We start from the raw sequence: 23620 nt of genomic DNA on the forward strand, positions 1-23620 counted from the left end.
AGTCTGAAAACCTCAAGTTTTCAATCAAATGTTGTGGTTCCAGCACTTCCAAATACTGGTCCAAAAATTCTGTTGGGCACCAACATCCACTGTGCTTTGGACAAATTGGCTTGAGACACTTTCACACAAGCAGGTCTGTGGGCAATTGGTGTTCCAAATCAGCCTGCTGTTTTTGAAGAGGAATCCATGTTATACATAAGTGCTGCTGCTCCACATGGAAATTTGCAAGCTCAGACTTCCTATTTGGATACTGAGAAGTGTGGGGGAAACAGGTGCGAAGGTCCTTGGTGTATCCATGTGTTGGTGCTGCCTGTTACATCTGAAGCATCAAAAATTGTAAAAGGCTATTGGAGGTGGTTTCAGTCCACTGATAATCCTTGTCTAGAGGGCCACAGGAACAAAGTTCTTCAGATACAAGTTGCTGAAGAAACTTTCTAGCTAACTGTACACACCTGATTACATTATATTATCCAAGCCAATGGTCATGCACATTACGGCAGTGCATAAGCTGGGAGTTTCACTAATATTTTGGAGCCAGTGGGCACATCTGGAATTTTGAGGAAAGTGCGATGGGCACCAGTCACAAAATGGCTGTTGTGGAGGTGTGATATAACACAGCTTAGTTCCTGCATCTTAAAAGAAACAGGAACACGCCTCCCCTTCAATGGGGCAGGGGGGCGCGGACAGATTTACTTCCACCACCTCTCTGCTCACTCACAGAGAGAAACTCTTTGTACTTCTGTAAGGTAGGCATCTAATCCTGGCATCCAATGAAGTGTGGGTATGTTCAAGGGGACATGTTCAATGGAGGAGAGGCTAAGCTGGAGCAAACAGGAACTGAGCAGGAAGAGTTAACACTCCCATGTGCACTGGGGATTTTTGAGGGGATACTTACTGCATCCTTCACTGGTTGCCATTGGCAGTTCTGGCAGGCAAACTAGTGCCCATGATCTCTGGGTTGGTGACCCCTGCATAGATGTTTCACTAAAAGAATATTCCCTATTACAGACATGTTCAAAGTCCATTTGGGGGGCCTAATCTGGCCCACTGGTCGGTTTAATCCAGCCCCTGTGGCAACTTCAGTCCTAAAAAAAGTTAACAACTTTGGTTAGCCCTTTGGTCAGCCCTCACGGCCCTTCACTTCATCAAATCTGGCCCTCTTTGAAAAAAGTTTGGACACCACTGCTGTTACCTTCTGAAAGGACAGGAGCTGTCTGTCACCCACAGGAGGAATATCTGGGAATATGGAGTTCCTTTGGTTGTAATGGGCACAGACCAGCATCCTATTTGTCTCTCAGTTTCCATCCTTTCCTCCATCTGAAGTTGCAGAAGGAATATACACGCACATGAAAATCTCTTGTTTGCAGAGTATGAGCTGCTGTTTCCATCATTATCTCTTGGTTTCTGTTCTCTTTTAAGACTTAAAATAAAATTGTCAATTCTGCGGCTTCTCGTTCTACCCTTTCTCTAGTTAAACCAATGTAATGCCATTATCAGCATTATTGCTTAAAGTTTAAGTAACAGTACAGATAATGGCATTATCCTGGTTTAAAAGGGAAAGGGGGGAATTGAGAGACTATAGTATTTAGCATTTTATTTGATAATTTATTTCCATCCTACCTTTCTGCCCAGAACTAATCTCTCTGCTTAGATTACTTTGTTAATTAGTCGTCCCTTCACTCCAGGGAAAGCTAAGCTTCTTGTGTTTCCACAGCTTTTCGTTTGTTGTCATGTGACTCAGTGCCATGCATTCACCATACACAGGATTATTTACAGAGCTAATCTCCCTCCCTCCGGGTTTCAGAGCGGCCTTCGGTTCTCTACACATCCAACGGAATTGCCTTCTAAAAAGATAGGGAACCCCCCCAGCCTATTTGGATCATATTATATGTTATAGATCGAAGTGGGGAACTGTGGTCATCCAGATGTCGTTGAACTTCAACTTCTGTTAGTCCCAGTCAGCATGGACAAGGGATTGTCTATTTTCCAAGTCCTCTAGAAAACAGCTTAATTTGCCAGGCCTGATTCCAAAGTGAGCTGGTGAAGTTCACTTATAACTAATGTGACCTCACATTGTGCACAACTGACCCATGTGCCTCTCTTTAAACCTGCTCAATGGATAGAGTGCGTGCTTTGCATCCATAAAGTACTTGGTGTAACTAGTAACTCTAATCAGGTATCAGGGCTACCTTGGAGATCCATCACAGTGGAATTAGACAAAATGGAGCTAAAATAACCATTGGATGAAACAACTCCTGCTGCATCAGCCTCTTTTGTTCATAGCAGATAAATTGCAGCAGGTTGTCTAACTGGTGATAGCTCAGTCAGTAGGGCATGAGACTCTTAATCTCAGGGTTGTGGGTTTGAGCCCCATGTTCAGTAAAAAGATTCCAGCATTGCTAGATGACCCTTGTGGTCCCTTCCAACTTGACAATTCTATTATTCTATGATCATACAAATGCTAAAATAAAAGGAGGAGGAATAAGGACCCAATAATGGGGAAATAGGATGAGGGGTGGACTTCCAACTAGACCAATTGTTAAAAATGTGTGCCTCTTTAATCTGGTGTTGGGTGCCCACTCACAGTGGGTGGTCTTTAAATTGGCAAAACTGCACCTCCTTTTTTGGCAGTCGATAGCAGATGGTGCAAAACATGCCATCTGGACACGCCTTCATTCATGTTTTCTTGTTCAGCAGCTGAGTCTGAGATAATGATTTACTTAAAGACCACCCGGCATGAGTTGGTAGCTGAGCATCAATTTGAACCCAGGTTTCAGGCTTGCTTTGTAATCTACTGATCTAAATCAAACCATTGCTCCCCTAAAGATTCGAAATGTACACAGTGTATCCTGTATACGAGCAGCTTAGACTTATAGCTGTAGACAAATCTGCAAAGGGCATTAGGAAGGCTATGGAGACACAACTGGGACAAAGCTATTAAGAATGAAAACAGCTGTTGATACCCTGGGAAAGGATAATGCATGCAGGAAAAATTTGAACTTTCCAAAGCTCTTGGAAGTCTAATAACATTTGAATCCTAGGATTACTTGAACCATCCAGGGAAGATCCTCAGAACGTGTTAATTGTTTGTCATTGTGATGTGCTAGGCAACCTACCATGAAAACCCAAATGGTTCCTAAGAACCTCAAGGACCAAGATATTTCAGAGACATGAATGGAATGGCTGGGGTTTCATTTTTTAAAAAAAGAAGCTGTAATCGTATTATACTGGACGTGATCCATAAGGACTTGAACCGAGACAAATCTGGTAGGAATGTATTTATTATTGTTTGTACTGTGATAGCAGCTACAACAGTTTTGGACATATCCGCCCCGCCTCCCCAGTAACTCTCCTTCTCTACATGCACACACACACACACACACACACACAGAGAGAGAGAGAGAGAGAGAGAGAGAGAGACTTACCCAGATATAATCACACCCAAAGAGCACAGAAATAGGCAGAAGCTGTGCCACATGCTTAGTGTCTGAGTGTGCATTAAATTGCCAATGCATTCCTCTTGCTGGAATGTGCAATGCATTTGCAGCTACATGCACACAGATCTGGTAACAATACTGAGGTCAGCAAGGAGGGGAAATGTACAAGTTCGCTTTGTTATCACCTTCAGCCACACAGACATTCATTTCAAATAAACAATGCTATAGCATTAAAATGGGCACACACACAAAGGTTATTTAACACAGTGTTATATATTCTGAGTCAACAATCCAGCTGAATACATTTGGGTCTGGACAGATAAGAACAATTCAAATTACCTATCAAAGTGGTGAATATTAGTTCATTTGCTGCTGTGTTTTTCAGATACGCAATCTTCTTCAATAGCATAGATGTCCTGTACTTCCCAAACTCTCCAAATCTGAGTACAGGTGGAACTAGTTGTAAACTGTACCATATACAATTCTAGTCTCCTCACCTCAAAAATTTGAGTATTGTAGAGTTGGGAAAACATTCAGAGAGGGGCAACCAAAATGATCAAGGGGTGGAGCAACTCCCCTGTGAAGAAAAGTTGCAGAATTGAGGCCTTTTTCGTTTAGAGAAAAGGTGAAGATTTTTGCTGATTCCCTTTGCTTGCCTAGATGGAGGGGTGTATGCAGGGCTTTTTTTCAGCTAGAACTTTCCGGAACTCATTTCTGGCACCTGTCAGGTGGGTGCAATTGCCATTATAAGAGAACAAGGGAGGCATTCATGGTGAGTTCCGGCACCTCTTTTTCTAGAAAAAGTAGCACTGGGTGTATGAGTGTATGTAGAAACAAACCTAGTATGCAAAAGGTTTTGTTTTTTTAATTTGCATTTTATGCTCCTCCCACTTTTGCCTCTGACCCCGCCCACCGCTGGGACGCTGTGGCCCCCAGAAGGTTGATCAGAACAGAAGGTTCAAGAAGGTTCCGCAGCCTTGCTCTGGCCTATAATCCCTTCCCCCTTACAAACCGAGGTCAACCTGACTGACGTACAGGAAGGAACTCTCTCTTCAGCCTGCCAAAGCTAACATTCACACAAAGAAGCGTGACGCTGATTTAACCGTACTTTGCCCTTGTCTGGGTGGCGAAACACTTGGTTGTCATACGACATCCTTCAATTTACACAGGCCTTTCACCGGAATCGAGAGCACCCTTTTAGATCCTAACCTGGCGTGGAGATTATACCGTTCAGCTCTTGAGTTGACAAAGAATCCCTTCTGCTATTGGTTAGACCAAGTGGGCAGGTGCTCAGCATCTCAGGAAATGTCTGTGGTATGGACTTGATAAATGGCTTTCTCTTGCATGCTCAAAGATTGCCATATTTTGGTATGAATAATCGCCCACTTTACGTATCAGGAGTTTCTGAATACACATGGCAACAGGTGGGTCTGCACTGACTTAGCTCCAGCTCTGGGAAATGCACAATATATTGTCAACATGGATAGACAAGGACATGTTGTTCTTGCGCACTGCCAGTGACCTTTCTGCGGCAAAGGTAATGCACACAAGCTTAATTTCTCGCAGTTCTCGGCTTTTACAGAAAGATTCTAAGAGGCTCAGTTTTGAACAAGATTAAACATGTTCACAGCTGAAATCTAAATGGGTTCTCTTCTGCATCGATGTTGAAATGGTGTGCTTAAACGCTGATCCCTAATGCAGCCTACGCGAGACCCACAGCAAATGTTCTCCCCAGCTGCTGCTCTTCCCATTAGCAGAACGGAGGAGAAGAATTAAGGAATCACCCTCGCAAAAGAATCTGTAGCCAAGGCTTCAGTAGCTGTCAGTTTGTAGGCGGAAGACTATAATAGATTGGAGAGCGACAGAAATTCTGAACTCAGGTCAGCTCCTCCAAACGCAACCATAATTTTGGGCACTCTTTATGTGTGCTGCCTTGGTTATATTTAGAGCCTCGCTTGCAATTCATTTTCAGGAAATTCTCAGCAGCCATGAGGGCTAGAACCTTGAAAAAAAATATAAACTGAGTTGTGTGCCACATTGTTTTATTGGCGGTGCTGCAGTTTGTCTGAAGCTGAAGTGAAGAGCATTGCTTCTTTGAGAGGTGAAGGGCAGCTTCCCAATGGCAGATTGTTGACACAATGGCAGATTGTATTCAATGGCGGAGCTTCATGCTCCAGCACTGGGGGCGGAGAGCAGGCGGGGCTGGCTCATGTCCTGGGGAAGGGGCACCAAGCACGGGCGGGGTGGGGCAGCCCCGATGGCACCCTGGGGATCGTGCTGCCGGGGGTGGTGTGCTCCCCCCGCACTCCTCTTCCTCCGCCAGTGATTGTATTCAACATTGCCTTAAGTTCAGATTTAAAATGGCGGGTGCCAATGCATATGCGTGGATTGCAGTGCCGTTTGTTTGCTTGTTTTCTACACAAGATAGCAAAGATGGCAAAGGTGTACAACTAGCATTTGACAACAAGTAAAAGCACCTCATTACATCAAAGCTTCATAGGGGAATTTCTAGCTTATTTCAGATATAGACCTCGGTGCTAAACATACTCCAAAGGAGGGGCTATGTGTCTGCAGAATTAATAAAACCTACAGACACAATTAATTTCTACATGAAAACCACCTCAAAACACACACACATACACACACACACACACACACTTGGCATGAGAAGCCATTTAATCTGAACAATACTTTCTGTCCATTAGAAGCAATCCAATATTGTGTACCTGTTTTCATACGTCCATTCCGTCATGTTCTGCAATGATCTGTGTAATTTTTAAAAAATACTAATCTGCATGGAAATTTGCATTTAAATGTATATTTTTGAATACATTTTCTTTCAAAACATGGATTTTTAAAGGCATTTGGATATTTTTGTGGGTGAGCAGGAGACTCCACCCCCTACACATTATGGATGATTGGGGCAAATTTGTATTGGAAAAGACGGGTCTGTCTGTGGCCGTCATATCTTGTCTGGCCCTCAAGTAATGCAGGGTTAAGCGAAAGGTCAGGAGTCTGTGATAGATGCCTTTCAAACTACTTCAATTTCCTAAAACCCAAGGTAATGGTGGGGTGGAGTTAACAAATCAAAGGTCATGGCACAAGTGAAAGAGTAAAGTGCATAGCTGCAAATTGTCCAAACATCCAAGTGTCTACACTAGTATGTACTTAGTGTCATCTCCCCTTCCTCAAAATAAGTGTTTCCTGTTTGGAGTGTGAACCAATTCCGCAGAGGATGAATTAACACTTATCTATTAGGCCAGATAAGATAAAGACCATGTCTTTTCACCCCTGAAACCACCTAATCCTCAGAGCCCTTTTGTATACATCAGATTGGTGGCATGTTTAGCAGATGCTGATGGAGTCAAAACTCTACACACATGTCCCAGCTTCCACGTCCCATGGTACTTACTGTCATCAAATTTTGGTAGGTCACTAAAAGGTAAAGGGTAAAGGGTCCCCTGATCATTAGGTCCAGTTGTGACCGACTCTGGGGTTACGACGCTCATCTCGCTTTATTGGCTGAGGGAGCCGGGGTACAGCTTCCGGGTCATGCGGCCAGCTTGACTAAGCCGCTTCTGGCGAACCAGAGCAGCGCACGGAAACGCCGTTTACCTTCCCGCTGGAGCGGTACCTATTTATCTACTTGCATTTTGATGTGCTTTCGAACTGCTAGGTTGGCAGGAGCAGGGACTGAGCAATGGGAGCTCACCCCGTCGCGGGGATTCGAACCACCGACCTTCTGATCGGCAAGTCCTAGGCTCTGTGGTTTAACCAACAGCGCCACCCGCATCCCTACATATTGACTATTGCAAGGTCAATTGACAATCACACTGCTATGCCTAAGGGCTATTCCTTACTGACTCCAGAGCTGAGATGGAGGGGGCCGGGGAATGGTTCATTTCACATTTTAATGTGAACCTACCTAATTCACACATCCCAAAATAATATCTGGACTGAAATGAAACTATGATTCAAAATCCACATTTCTCCAAACGTTGCACTGCAGCTTTCCAGTTAAATAATGTCCATATATTAGAGGAAGGCATACATAAGCATGCATAAGTGCATCATGTTGAATCATGTATTGTTGCTCCCCTAGATCCACCTTTGGACTGCCCTCCCTGGAGATGCCAGAGATTGAACATGGAACCTTCTGAATGTAGGTACCCCTAAGCTCCAGCCCTTCCCATGGAAGCATGCTGCAATGTGCTTGACTTCAATCGGCTTCACTACATTTTTATTCTGAACTGGTTCAGGGCCAATATACAGCGAGTTGTTTTGTGCATGCCATCTGTCTATACATGATGTCCTCCATATGCTACAACAGTGGCTTGAGGTTAGGAGCTGGCATGCTACCAGTGCTTCAGAAAAGAAGCCCTGACTCTCCTTGCATCCACACAAAACACAGCTTTGGCGCATCAGCCTGCTCATGAAATGTTTTCCAGCTTTGGGATGCTTCAGAAATCTCTGGTACCCAAGGCTATAGTGCCTTTAATTTGATATATCTGTTTCCCAACTAGTTGACCAAGAACATATTTCCTAGACATGCTATCCTGGTAGAAAACCCACTGAACACAGCAAGACTTGCTATCAAGTAAATGCACATGAACTTGCATTCCATGACTGTGTTGAATTAAGTATAGTCCTGTTGATGCATTTCCCACTTGTGCGCACTCCTCCCACAATTGTGAATTCCACATCCAATAATAATAATAATAATAATAATAATAATTATTATTATTATTATTATTATTTATTTATTTATTTATACCCCGCCCATCTGGCTGGGTTTCCCCAGCCACTCTGGGCGGCTTCCAACTAAACACTAAAATACAATAACCTATTAAACATTAAAAGCTTCCCTAAACAGGGCTACCTTTAGATGTCTTCTAAAAGTTTGGTAATTATTTTTCTCTTTGACATCTGGTGGGAGGGCGTTCCACAGGGCGGGCGCCACTACCGAGAAGGCCCTCTGCCTGGTTCCCTGTAACTTGGCTTCTCGCAGTGAGGGAACCGCCAGAAGGCCCTCGGCGCTGGACCTCAGTGTCTGGGTTGAGTGATGGAGGTGGAGACGCTCCTTCAGGTATACTGGACCGAGGCCATTTAGAGCTTTAAAGGTCAGCACCAACACTTTGAATTGTGCTCGGAAACATACTGGGAGCCAGTGTAGATCTTTCAAGACCGGTGTTTCAAGACAGGTAAGATGCTCATCACTGTATGACTCTTAACAGATCAGAACCAGGCTGGGCTCCTTTTTTTTTGCTGTTCAGCCTAGCAGGGCACATGCTTAGCATGTAGAAGGCTCCAGATTCAATCCTGACATCTCCAGGTAGGGTGGAGAAATCCTCATGTGTGAACCTGGGAGAGTTTCTGCCAGTCAGTGCAGATCAGACACGGAGAGCCTATGGCCCTCCAGATATCATTGAACTGAACTCCCATCATCCCAGACCATTGTTGGTGAGAGTTGGAGTCCAACAATGTATGTGGTGGGAGGGAGGGGACAGGTTCTCCATCCTTTCTGTAGACCACTGTTTCCCGAACTTGGGTCTCCAGCTGTTTTCAGACTACAATTCCAATCATCCCTGACCACTGGCGTTGCTGCCTAGGGATGTTGGGAGTTGTAGTCCAAAAGCAGCTGGAGACCCAAGTTCGGGAAACATTGCTGTAGACAATGCTGAGCTAGACAGAACTATTGAGCACTTGCCTACAAACAGGGCAGTGAACTCCTCTGCTACTGTGCTGAGCTGCATATCCAGTTCATGTTCTGTGCCTGCCTTTCCCCCCTAACTAAAACAATTTTTAAGAGGTACTAATCCCTTCCCACATAACCTTAACTATACAAGAAGGAAGCACACATCATTTACAGACAGGTTTGTCACCTCCTTTCCTGGACATCTCTAGTTTTTACCGTAACTGGTGTGTTTTTTTACTGGGGTTTTTTTTAACTTAAACAGTAAAAAACTGACATTAAAGGCTGCATTTACAGCTTATCTCATCACCCACTGCTGCACTGGTCCCCATTAAGAACTTTATTATTCAATGACGAGTCACTATTTAGTACTGAATGCAAATTAGTTAACTCAGAACAGCGGGCAAAGTATATAAAAATTATGGGATGTTCCCCAAGGCTACAGTTCCTGGTCTCGCCTTGAAAAGGTACCCTTGCTTCTGCTAAAGATAAAAGACAAAGCAGTTAAGCAGAATATAGTCATTGGGGAGCAGAGAAGTGCTGTACATTCCTAGAAAAGGGTTCTTACCAACATGCCAACTCCAAGGGTCATAAAGCCATGGCTCACCTTTCTGGTATGCCTCTTTCCCAGGGTTGACTGAGTGAGCAACCTTCCTTAGGATACTATTACCTGAAAGATGTACTTTCGTATTTTTACCAGACTGGGCAGAAGATCAGATGGGGCACCATTTGAATTTTCGGCCACCAACATCACAGTTATTTGGGCTGTCTCTGATGCTTCCTCTTTTAGCTGAAGGACACCCTACTGGCTCTTTTAATATGATAAAGTACAGTGGTACCTCGCAAGACGGAAAACTCGCAAGACGAAAGGGTTTTTGGTTTTTTGAGTTGCTTCGCAAGACGATTTTCCCTATGGGCTTGCTTCGCAAGGTGGAAACGTCTTGCAAGTTTGTTTCCTTTTTCTTAAAACCGTTAAAACAGTTAATACAGTTGCGACTTGACTTCGAGGAGCAACTCATAGCACGCGGTGTGGTAGCCTTTTTTGAGGTTTTTGAAGACTTTGGTGATTTTTGAAGCTTTTCCAAAACTTTTCCGAAACTGTGCTTCGCAAGACGAAAAAATCGCAAGACGAAAAAACTCGCGGAACGAATTAATTTCGTCTTGCGAGGCACCACTGTATGATACTTAAATCTTTGTTTGATATACAGTGGTACCTCTGGTTAAGTACTTAATTCATTCCGGAGGTCCGTTCTTAACCTGAAACTGTTCTTAACCTGAAGCACCACTTTAGCTAATGGGGCCTCCCGCTGCCGCCACGCCGCTAGAGCACAATTTCTGTTCTCATCCTGAAGCAAAGTTCTTAACCTGAAGCACTATTTCTCGGTTAGTGGAGTGTAACCTGAAGTGTATGTAACCCGAGGTACCACTGTATTATTAGGACTTGTTTTTAACATTCCTACCTCCTTCACTAGGAAAACAAAAACTTGTTCTTGGATTCATTGTCCTCAGACGAGAAATACTATAATCCTACCATATATATATATATATATATATATATATATATATATATATATTCATTCAGGTTCCCTCTAAAGCAGGGGTGGCCAACCTGTGGCCATCTAGACGTGGCTGGGCTCCAGCTGCCATTGTCCCTGGCCATTGTCCATACTGGCTGTAGCTGATGGAAGTTGGGAGCCCAACATCTGGATGTCCGCAGGCTTAACTAAAGTGCTTTAATTGCCTAGGAAAAGAAGGGAAATGACTATTTACTCCGCTTCAGCTAATGTGGAGTGTAGCAGTGCAATAGTTAAGCTGGTGACATTAAAAATGAAAACAAAACAAAGAACATAATCCTGATCAAGTTTGAATTATGTAAGGTGCCATTCCGCCTCTCAGCATACACTCCAGGGGGTGGAGAAATGTTTGGATTTGTGTAGGACAGCCAACAAACTTGGAATGGCCCTGATTTTAGTCCAGATATTCAAAGCCACAACTTATACGGTTTCCCCCTAGTGCTTAAAAGGTGTTGCACATAATAAGGCAAGGTACTATTTCGGTAACGCCTTGCTCGAAAGAGATTTTAAAAAATCGCTAAGACAATCATTTCCCATCTCCCAAAGAGGGTGAGAGCTGCAATTTATGCTCCCAAAGACTACCTTTTTCTTAAAGCTCTTAAGGAACATTTTCGGTAATAATGGCTGATTTAGATAGATTCCCAAGGTGCTGGATCATTGCTGATGACATTAATGGTTTAAGGCTCCCTGAATGTTGATTGATTGCCGTAATCTGCTGAAACTATTTCAGGACATAGATTTATTATTATTAAGCCTATAAAAAGGTGTCAGGGTCAAAGCAAGCTGATGATTTGTTTTGTGATGCAGACATTATACAGGAGCAGATGAAATCTTTTAATAAATGTGAAATGCAGGCGAGAACAATGTTTCATCTTCTTTCGTTGGAAAAATCTGTGGCCGGCTAATACAGATTACAGCAGCGCAGGGAGAATGCATTTCGACTAAGGATACTCGTGGAAAATAACCTTCAAGCACCAAACAAGCTCTGAGCTTTGTTTAACAGTAGCACTTCGCTTAGACTATAGACACCTCTTGGGGGGTCTTGCTCCATGGGCAAGTCTATAGTATGGAAGCACATGATGGAACAAACTTGCTAGAGCTAAACAGAGTTGTGGCTGAATGGAAGAACTATAGGAATTCCATGCTACCTCCAGGTCTATAAGTTGGTTATAAGGTGAGGCTCGTCACCTCAGTTGCATGCAGTGCCTTTTACCAGGTTAAACACCTCATCTGCTGCAGCCAATGTAGGCTGATCCTTTAGGGCCACTGGATCACAGCCTTGCTGTGAAAACTTGTCAAACTTTTTTTTAAAAAACTCCAGACCTCAAAAAATCTCAAAGCCACACTCTCTCTCCTATTCTACACACACTTTATACATCTGTCTGAACTCAGAGCAGCTCTGCAAACATTCCTGTTAATGTACAGTTCTCTGACCAACCAGGCCTCTGCAGTACTCAGCCAGTCCTAAACCAAAAACACATCTCTGGCAAAGAGATCCCTCCCATGTATCTCTAAGCAGGTAAACAATGTGGCTGTTCAAACTGCCTGAAAGTTAGACCTGCATGAAAAGCTCACCTGATTTGTTGCTATGAGGGCTAACCAGCAGCATTCGTACTGGCATTTTGGGGCTACATCAAAGGGCAATCCAAACATGCTCAGAGCTCACCTCAAAGCACGTTGTTTGTGTTATGTACAGAAGTTCTCAGCCTGGGCCAGCAGGGGGATACTGTAGATAGTTATGCAAATAAGGGATCGAAAGTGACGTTCAGTGATTGGATAGTTTTAGAAAATTGTTACAGTTACATTGTACTGGAGCTCTATATAAGCAGGCTGACTGAACCCTTCAGTTCAGTTCTGTTCTGGCCTGTGAATAAACAAGAGCTGTTTGAAGAATCGCTGTGTCATCTGATATGTTCACCCACAACTTAACACTTTGTAGCTAGTTGGGAGAAGAGTGTGGCTCCTAATTAAGAGAGAACAGCAATGGACTGAATGCATGAGCATCTTTCTAGAGAATCTAGACCATCTTTTTTTTAAAAAAAACCCCACCTGAATCATTTACTGTTATTTTTCAGAATAAGGGAGGATTGGCTTCTGTATATGCTGCAACCTTCCCTACTTATATTGTTGGGACTGTAGGGTTTTTAGGGGCCAAGTATAAACTTCCTTTCACTTCTAGGCTTTTTAGCTATGTGCAGTTGCATATCCCCCAACACTTTGAAGCCCAAATGCAGGATCCCATTTTCCCAGACGCCATCTTCCCATTTTTTTATCGTGAGAGCACGGCAGCCATTTTGGTTGCCACAATCTAGTGCAATTTTGCACTTTGGTCATCCCCCCCCCAGCACTTTTTGAGCCATGGCGCCCAAAAACACATGTTTGGGGGCATCATGCAAGATCACAACCCTTTAAAAAGTGTGTTTTCAGGGGGGGGGAGATTGCACCACAAAATTGCACAAGATCACGGTGACCAAAATGGCCACTGTCTTCTCATAATAAAAATCTGGTTTTTCTTTGACACTTGTGGGGTATGCATTTGCATGTTCAATATGTTAACCATTGGTCCTATTGGTCACTTTCTAGACTTCTGTGTTTAGTTTTGTTTCAGTTATTGAATGTTTTAATCACTTGGTTTTTTTAATGCAAAGTATTCTAGATTGCCAGATGGCGGGTAATGTAAAAAAATCTTTGAAATAAGTCAATAACCAAACAAACTAATCTAATTTGCTTAATATTAAAACCCAAAGTGCTTTGACCAAATCTGAATTAAAAAAAAATCATTTGTTTCCCCTCCCAGTATCTCTCACAGTTTCTTTTTAAAGGCAAAAAAAGCCCCATCTCTCCACCCCAAAATAATGTTAAAACAAGGATAGGGGTTACAGGCCAATGTGACAGAGGAAGAGATCATTATTCCCTAGGGTGGGGGGAAGCAAAACTTGAAAGGCCAGAACTGAAACTTGCACAGGCAAAAAAAAAAACCCTACATAAGCAAAAAGATTGCAGCTGGTGCCTAAAGATGATGGGGAAGATCTGTTTAAAGGTTGGTCAGATTTCCAAGCAAATGCAGAACTTCAGAGAACCAAAGGCCTTCGTACTCAAAATGATAGTCTTTTCTTGGTGCAGTGAATACAGTACAGTCTGAAGGAAAGTTCCAGGAAACATAGGATACCAGGTCAGCCAAATAATACCACTAATCCAGTATTCTTTCTTTCTGGTCCTGAATCTCTGAGATAGCAAGCAGGGGTCTTTCAAATCTCCTGCTACTGGAAATATTTTTAGATCAGCTTTCCCCAACATGGTGCCCTCTAGATCAGCTTCTCTCAAACTTTGGTTCCCCACATGTTCTTGAACTACAACTCCCATCATCCCTGACCACTGGCGAAGCTGGCTAGGAATGATGGGAGTGGTAGTCCAACAGCATGAAGACCCAAGGTTGAGAAAGGCTAATCAAAATATTTTGGAGTACAACTCCCAGTACACCCAGACGTTGTAGTCCAAAACATCTGGAGGGCACCAGGTTGGCAAAGGTTGTTTAGACAGATACCATAGATTGTCCTTGTGTCAATAGGTGTGTGTGTTGTGTGTGTGTGTGTGTGTGTGTGTGTGTGTGAATCTGAACTTATTCTATGGTTTATTACTGTAGATCATGGCGTAAGTAAGAAGATTGGCATTACTAAACATGACAGGTGACCCACCATTATGAACTTTCTTGAACCCTGGTACCAGTCTAATCTCAAGCATGCCCTGGAAGGCATTCATAAAATATCTTGAGTTCCTCACACCTCGTAAAAGTCAGCACATGTAAATCAAGTTGCCAGTAAACTCTGTTTAACACCTGAATGGATGACATCAAGATAATGGTGAGATAATTTTAAGACAGGAGGCGGGCAAAGGATGGCCAGGTTTAGTCAATTGCTCCCTGGGAACATATTCTTTCAACCTTTTGTTAAGCACAACACATGGTAGCAGGCAGGAAACTCTGGGATAAAATGAGATGGGGGACACTTGGCTTGCCAGTAGAAAAGGATGTGAAAAGGATCTAGGAGTCTTAGTAGATCAGAAATTGAACATGAGTCAACAGTGTGAAGAAGCGGCAAAAAAGGAGATCAGGAACTGGAAGAAAATGTGAACACAGAGTAGGAAGAGAGGAAGTGTCACATGCAGGGTCTAAAATGGCAGGACACACAATTTGCCTGGGATACAAATTAGCCTAGGCAAGCAGGCAGCCTGATTTTATGAGAAAGTGAAATTCCAGAAAGAACATATTAGTGTGCTATTTTGCTAAATTGCAAACAAATAAATAACATTAGATTTATACAACAATTGAACATTTAGCAAGAACGCTCCTTGCTACAGCAAATCAACTATAATAATTTCCTAGGAAAATAAAGGGCTGATTAGAAAAGAGAAAACAGGAGGGTATTAAATGGTGGTTACTCGGCAAAAGCATCACTCCTTGCCAGAGCCAAGTAAATAACAGAAAGCATGTTCAAGTTGCATTGAAAACTTTGGGACTGGATATAAGTTATAAGCTCTGGTCACGATCTGGCAGGATGTTCTCCTATGCAAGTCCAGTTAAAATGAATGGAAGCAGCTCTCTGCATTTGAATGGAGCAAGCACAGGAGCTTCAAATGTGACTAATTTCAATGGAATTTAAGCATGGATATATTTTCTTCCAGTTGCACCCACAGAGTTAGATTTATATATTTCAGTATATATTCAAAGGCCGCTTCAAGACATACTATGGTGGAATCTACACACATATTTTTTAAAAAAGACTCTGTGAAAATGCTTTATTTTAAAACCTTTTGAAAAATACATTGAATTTTGCATAGCTCACTGTCGCTGTCTAGTGCCACATTTGTGTACTGCACTTTACAACACATTTAAAACATTTTATGTGCAGCTGTATAGCTGGGTCCTACAAGGTTTATTATAATACACAGCAAAAAGTTAGATTAGCTGAGTGATGGGCAAATTTACCCAGACTCAGTTCAGATTGGTAGCAGTGGAGAATACTGGGGGTGGGGGGATTGAGAGAGACAGAGCTTTAAATTCACTATTTTAGTAGACATTTTGTATATTGGATTCCTCACGGGCACAAAAAAGTAGGAGGTTCACACCGCTGCAGGAGATGGATTTATCACAGGCACCCCATGAAAAGTATGAGGGACACTCCACAGATGCTCTGGTGCTCCCAATGCAGTCATATCCACCAGGGCCCAAGAGTGAGGAGAAGATCACACTTTAGTGGGGCCAAGGGACCCAAGAGCCCAGTCCAGGCTGCAACCCCACTGCAATGAGGGGAGGAAAAGGAGGCTCAATCAATAGGAGATCTTTGAGGATATTTATGGAAGGTTATTCCCCTGTATCTACATATGTTCAGTACCTGGCATCTCTGTAGGACTGGGAGAGAAGCCTTTCTGGAACCCTGAAGTCACTGCCAAACTGTGTCAACAATGTGGTGTTAGATGTATCTGTGGTCTGACTCAGTATAAGGTAACTTCCTGTGTTCTTTTGATGCTCGTACCAGCAACAGAATGCTCTCATAACACCATGAAGTTCAGAATCTAACTGCACCACAGTGTCACCTAACAGCCCTGTGATGGAAAGTGGAAACTTACTCCCATAGATCCTGCTGGCCTTGTATACCAAACCTGTCTTAAACCATGCCCATTTTTTTAGCATCCTTCTCCTCCTCCCCCCAGGTTTGACTGTGGTTCTTCAAGGCAGCCAGCATCAGTATGGAAAAAACTCGATAGGTAGCTATCATCGCTTCGACAAATGGATGAAAACTAGTCTCTGAATCTCTTCTCGTTCTTCCTCCACGCTGCATTTCCTGAGAATTCTTTGTGGTGAATGGATTGGCACTGCTTAGACCACGAGGAAATCCCCCCCCTTTTTTCACAGCATCTGTAAACAATTAACAGGAATGCTAGCAAAAGCTCCGCTCAAAAGGGTGCTGTTCTTACAGAGTTATCATGGAATTATGTCTTTGTGCAGTGTAATCTCTACGAAGTGCCCTTGGGCAGGAAGCCATAGTAAGCAAGCTGGCGGGTTCATGATATCTTCTTATCTCACAGGTTTGCCTAAGTAACATGTACCTGCAAGGTCTCTAGGATTTTAGGGTGGTTGTTTTTTTTAAAAAAAACCTTACTGAACTCAATGGATATTGTACCACCTCTCCTGCTTTCAGAATACTTGATGTTTACTTTCATCTATTTCCTCCCTTTTTTGATTTCATTTTAAACACAGGGAAGACGTGGAGCTCAGAGTTGCAGCATCTGCTTTGCATACAGGAAGTCCCAAGTTCATTCCCTGGCCAGAGGCGGAGCAACCTGCTGTGGTACCCGGAGTGGCGCTCGTCCCAGGGGGTGTGGTGCGCATCCCAGGGGGCCTGGCGTGCTGCCCTCAGGGGCGCGGGGCGCTGCCCACAGGGGCGTGGTGCATGTCCTGGGGGAGTGAGTGGTGAGCAGCATGTGCCCCGGGAGGTGCCGCCAGTTGGGGGTTGGCATTTTGTCACACACCCACCCTTTGGAATGGCACCCAGGGGGAACTGCCACCCCCACCCCATCCCCAGCATCTCCAAGCAGAGCAGGAAATGCCCCATGTCTGAAATCCTGGACAGCCACTACCAGTCGTTGTACACACTGCTGAACTAGTGGCCTGACTCTGTAGAAGGCATCTTCCCATGGTCCTGTTTCATCTTAATCATATCAAAGTATAATTCAGTCTCTTGATTTCCTTCCCAGTGAATATTTTTCTCAGAAATTGCCCTGTCTAGGAACTTCAGGTATCCTCCCCACAATGTCAGCGTCTGATGTGACTTTAGCATGGGCACATTGAGTCTATAGATTTAGCATCTTCCACCCAAGTTGCATTGATGAGGCAGGTATGGAAACACCTAAAATATAGAGTTGGATATGCAGGACAGTTTCTTCAGGCATTATGAAACCAGGGATAACCAATGTGGTGTCCTCCAGATTGTAAGGGATGATGGGAGCTGAGCAACACCTGAAGAACTACATGTTTTCCACCCCCTGTCCTGGACCTTTGCTCTCTAGCTGATGTATCTTGACCACTGATTTCAGGGGTGCCAATTTGAGTAAAATATTGGGGGAGCCCAGGTAAGCCCCACCCCACATAACTGATCATAACATGACACAGCACGCACACACCATTTGAATGCCTATCCACTATGGGGGCCCCAGCCCCCCTACATATTTTATTGGGGGGCCGAAGGGACCTCAGCCCCTAGAAGTTGGCTCCTATGACTGATACATAGATTCTTTGTCCTCTCTGGAGCATGAGAAACTTGTTCTTTACTGCTCAGAAGAATCAGCATTGGAGACCTTCTTCCTTCTGTGCCAGTTATTGGACTAGAAGAGCCTCATCTCTCTGCATTCTTCCCAGTGCAGTGACACTATGAAGTAGTAATGTTCTATGAATTCAGGAATGTGGTGGTGCTAAAGTCAGTCTATTCCTGTTCCATTACCTACCGAATTCTAGTCTTCATTTGAAAAATTCAACCCAAGTTGAAAAAAATATGTTCCACATACAATTACAGCTAAGCACATTGGGAAGCATTTCCAAAGCTTATATTTTCAAGAGTTCCTTCTCGATCTTACTTGTCCTCTTTCAGTTCCCATTTCCATGGAAACAAGGTAGAAAAGGCTGTCATTGAGCACTGTACAAGCAACAGTCAGGATTGACAACGGGAGATCTTGCAGATACATTTTAGCTGCTGGAGGTCAGCAGAAAATAGTGCTAGGAAACCAAGTCACAATCTATATGAAGCAACATGCATTGTCTCCTGAATGGCACACAAAGTAAAGCAAGGCCGATGAGATCATGAGGTAAATGAATATTCTTCCCACATACACAGTCACATAAATCCCTCTGGCTGCAGTTCAGCACTTGGGGACCAATGGGGTTGTGCATACCTACCTGTGTGCTGGATTGTGGCCAATCCTTTTTCCCCCACCAGGCCATTAAATCAAAGTTGTTTCTTTCAGAGCCTTACACAATAAAACACAGTTTGCATCTTTATTTTCCCCTTCATTCTTTATATGTGCAGCAAAGCAGCAGTCTGCACATCTATCACCCAAACTATAAGCTTGGCGATACAATGTCTGTGAGGTGCTCTTTGTCACTTGATGGTTGGCAAGATTGGTGCCAGTTTGAGGGAACCCTCAGCAAAGTGTCCCCGCTGGACCCTTCCTGTAAGAAGTGGGTTGATCTGGTGATGGGAACAGCAGGAGTCCGTTTAAGTTTCCCACAATGACACTCGGTCAGGGGCACTGTGGGAAATTTAAAGGGTGGCTCACAGACCAAGACATCAGGGCAGGTGTCAGGGCAAGCTGGTCCTACTAAGGGTGTCAAGAGATGGCACCAAGCCTGACACAGGATGCAGCATTCACCAAGTGAGCAATTGCATCACATATGTCAAGCTCTAAACTCATCACCCAGAAAGGTTCTGTGACTTCCATGAGTATGGGAAGGTGAATTCGCTTCCAGTGCCACACAAAAAAAATGCCTGTTACAGAGACGAAAGATACATGATGGATAACACTGACATGAAATAACAACCTGAGCCAAGGGGGTGTTCAGTAATTACATTCAGTGTCCAAAAGGAGAAAACACGATCTCATTGACTCCAATCAGTCTCTCCTTGTTCGACATTCCGACTAGAGCACTTTCCTAAATAAGATCTAAAGCCTCATTTATTCTACTCTCCTTCCACACACACACACACACCCTTCACCTTTGCTTTTGAATCAGACTCTATTAGCAAAGGTGGCCACTTTCCTTATTGCAAGAAGGGCTTTGCAGCATCCAATGCGGCATTAAATGAAACAAAAGAAAAAAATATACAAGAAAGAAAAGGGCAACAACCGGACAGCTCCACCAGTTTGCGGGTGGTGCTGATAATGCCAGGGTTGCAGGTTTGATCCCTGTATGGGGCAGCTGCAATGCAGGGGGCTGGACTAGATGATCCTCGGGGTGCCTTCCAATTCTACAGTTCTATGATTCTATGAACTCCGAATGGTACCAAAGTGTGACATCAGGAATTGGCATCAGGCCTCCGCAATGTTTGGGAGAAGTTGGCGCCTCAACATCCAGTACCTTTCCATATAGCCGTTTATTGTTGACTCTCCATTAATATGCATGCAAATTTTCTGCAGCATTCATATGACATTATCCTCATCAAAATGCTATCCCATAATATTTCCCCATTAAATCCAGGTTACCTCCCTCTCTCTCTCTCTCTCTCTCTCTCTCTCTCTCTCTCGTGTGTGTTACTTGTGGGATTTTCAGGAACAATTGGGAAAATAACCTGGGTTTGAATCCATAATAAACAGCCATGGTGGGGGCACCCCGGATGTATTCAGTATTTTCTTCAGTAGGTAACTATAGGTAAAGATTAAAAGAGATGTCAAGGTAGCAGGAAGAACACTGGTAGTGATGTCAAATGTCATGAAACGTAATGCAAAAAAGTACAGTCCCTGATCATTCAAATAACAGCAGCTATTGGTGGCAGGGCTACTGTTGAAAATGGCCACTCTGCTTCTTTTGCATACATTTAAACTTTCATGATCAGAAGCCATACTTTTTTGCATTTTGTTTTAAAGACATTTGGCCCGCAGTTCATGTTTCCACCATCACCACCCATACTCAGCTGCCAACTGAGAAAATAATTTCATGTGTTCACTGAAGTAGACGCTGGTCCAGAAAAAGCTGTCCCAGGGTATATGATCTGAAGGCACATGAGGCTACTATCTTCCTGAAACTAAGCAGGACTGGGGCTGGTCATCTGTGCCTGGATGAGTGCCGACATGGAACCATGGGAATGTTGCTTCCAGCATGGAAGAAAAATCAGATTGTGGCCTCCAAGATGCTAAATGACTCTTATTTTTGCCCACTGGGAAAAATGATTTGGTTCCAGCTGCACAGCCTTTCAGAATCCTAATACTGTGGACATCTCTTTAGATCTTTTTTTAATGCTAGGGGTTACTAAGCTTTACCCTATTACACTTTTGCATGTCTTTTCCTCCATGATTGTATATGTGTCATTTTTCAGGAAGGATTTTTTCCCTTCAATGCTATATAATGCTTTTTTAAAAAAACTGAGAAACTCAGAAGTAAAACCATCTGCTCCTGAGATATACACCTGTGTGCGAGAAACACACAGTCAGTTCCTAGCCTGCACGTTGACTTGGACCTCAAGAGGTGAGATTCTTATCCTGGATTTGGCTGACAGTCTCAGCTCCCTTCCCAAAGCCACTAAACAGCGGTCTTGGCGGAACATTTCTTGAGGAAATGGGAAGGGTATATGAAGGAAGCCAACTTCTTCTTGGGTTCCTTACAGCCCTAAAGACAGCCTGGCTTTGCTGAATTTTGAAGACTTTTCAGCAAACCTGCGCCAAGTTTCGAATGACTCAGGGTGAGGCTTCAAAGAGGCTGAGCTGAGTTATGATTCCACCTTAAACCAATCTGAGACTTGGCAGTGGGGACGGAATTTGCCATAAGATTTGGGTTTACTTGAAACTGAAACTCACACAGGGATGCAAGGACGTGTAACTTGAAACGGAAAATTCATTTCTAAGAGTTCTTGTGGAGTTCCTAGGGGCTGTAGGAGGTAGGGCCTGGCCATGTTCCTCCATTTCTCCTTTCCCATGTGGGTGGCGTCGTGATGCTTACTGCAGCTCTGAAAGATTATTCATTGCTAAGAAGCCGGAGATACAAAACAGGGAGAAATATGTAATGCAGCCAAAAGGCTTCTCTTTGCTTTTCATGGAGAATTTCACAGGGCCTTTGATGGGGAAGAGGGAAAAGGGTTACAGTTTATGGTCTAAATGTGTTTAGCCTTGGCCAAATGCAATGCGCTTTGGGTGCAGTCTACCAGAAGGAAGTTCTCCTGCACAAGCAATGTTCGAACGAATGGAAGCTTTGCTGGAGCACTGCCGGGTTCCTACGCAGTTCTCGCTTGTCTCAACGGAGTCTTATCTACCTAGCAAATTGTGACCCTTATGATTGCAAGCGTCCAGAGCAAGCAACAGTATTACAGGCAACGAAGCAGTAAGAATACCAAATAGATGCAATCAACCTTTCCGCTGACTTTAAAAATGCACAGGAATACCTGTCAATATGAAAAGCAGCAGTAAAGCATGGTTAGCCCTGCTTGGGCACAGAGCAGAGTATAGAGTCAGGGTTTTATGCAACTGGTAAGGCTGTCATCAGCCAAACAGGAAGGGAAGCAATTTTCAGCTTCCCCCTCTACACCAGAGAGTTGGAGGGCCATATGGAGCTGATTTGGGGAGGTGGCACTGGGCTTATAAATGGTTGAAAACTGCAGCTGGAAGGCTTACAGTGAGTTTAGAGACACCACTGGACACAACCCTCAGCCTCCAATTGATGGACAGGGAAGGAGAGGTCGTGCTACTGGAGGGTGGAGCTGCGCTTGAGGTTTGAGCACTGGAGCACCACCTTTTTTAAAAGGCTTGAGGCAGACAGTAATCTTGTGGGAAAGTAAAAAGTCATTTGAAGAGGGGATCACTGCTCCCAAGGTGAGTACAGTTTCACATCTGATAAGCACAGGCTGGCCCAAGAAATGCCTGAGGTGAAAGAGAAGGTGCCTTCTCCCCTCCCCCCCCCATTCCATGTACAGAAGTTGACTCTTGCATCAACAATGGCAATGGGGCAATGACCTCCATTGCACCTGAGGGCAGCAGGCTAGCTTAGAGGGTGCAGAGGAGGCCATGCACCCTACACAGCTCTGTCACGCAACACTTTGCTGCCACTCCCTCCCATGTATCTGCTGCCCGAGGCAGTCACCTCACTCTGTCTGTCTGATGGTAGGGCCAGTCCTTCAAGTTTTGCAGGATTCATTTTTCCCTCTTGCTTCAAAAAAATTTCCAAAATCTGTTTGACCAGAGATGACCGTTATGATTGGATGATTTGCAGTAGATATGTATCTTTTTCTGACTGCCAGCTGTTTTAACAATGGCAACAATTGTTTTTGCTTTCCATATCACCCTGTGAGAATCCTTAATCTTTAAGAATGTAAGATGAGTCCTATTGGATAAGGAGGAGAAGGGGCAGGTCTGTCTGGTCCAGCATTCTGTTCTCACAGCGCTTAACCAGGTGCCTCCAAAAAGCCCAAAAGGAGGGTATGAGCACAATCTGTAGTAACTTCGATATAAATGTGTGCCCGTACATGCAGATCTTCCGAGCATATGGTTCATGGAGTTAGGGATGGGAAACACTGTCATTTTCAGCTTCTCTTAGTTTCCCATTTGGCTAGTCTTAGGTTCATTTCTCCACATAAGTTTGTGATTTTTTTATTTTTAAGTTCTTGTGAAAATTATTCAGCATTTTAATATGGACATCTCCTAATATGCACATTTTTGCAAGCAAATTTAGAAGTGGAAGGAAAGAACAAATTTCCATAATAAAATGCATTTTTGTATGTTGCTTCATGCTACTTCCACACACATTTCCCCCTAATATACACATCTTGGGTAGGAGGACAGCTTTGCACAAATCAGAGAAGTGTGGATTTCAAAGCATAGCTGCATTTCAGGTCATATTTGGGGAGCTTCCGATTAAAACCTGAACCAAAATCAAATCCTAGTCTATCTCTGCATAGGTGCACCCATTGTTTTCCTTGGTGGATCATGGCTTCCAGTTAAAAATAGTTTGTAAGGGAAGATATGGTTGATGCATGCTTCTTTTGTGTTCTCCTTGGATAGATGAAATAAGGAAATAGACTGTGAGAAAAGTGGACACAATACATCCAAACAAACTTGTTCTCAAGACAGCTGCTTTCAGGAACGAGAAGAAGAAGATCCCCAGGATGCTACTTTAGCTGGAGAACTACTCAAGCATCTTGAAGAAACATGCAGACTTTGAAAGG

This window comes from Podarcis raffonei, chromosome 11, assembly GCF_027172205.1.
Source record: "Podarcis raffonei isolate rPodRaf1 chromosome 11, rPodRaf1.pri, whole genome shotgun sequence".
NCBI lineage: Eukaryota > Metazoa > Chordata > Lepidosauria > Squamata > Lacertidae > Podarcis > Podarcis raffonei.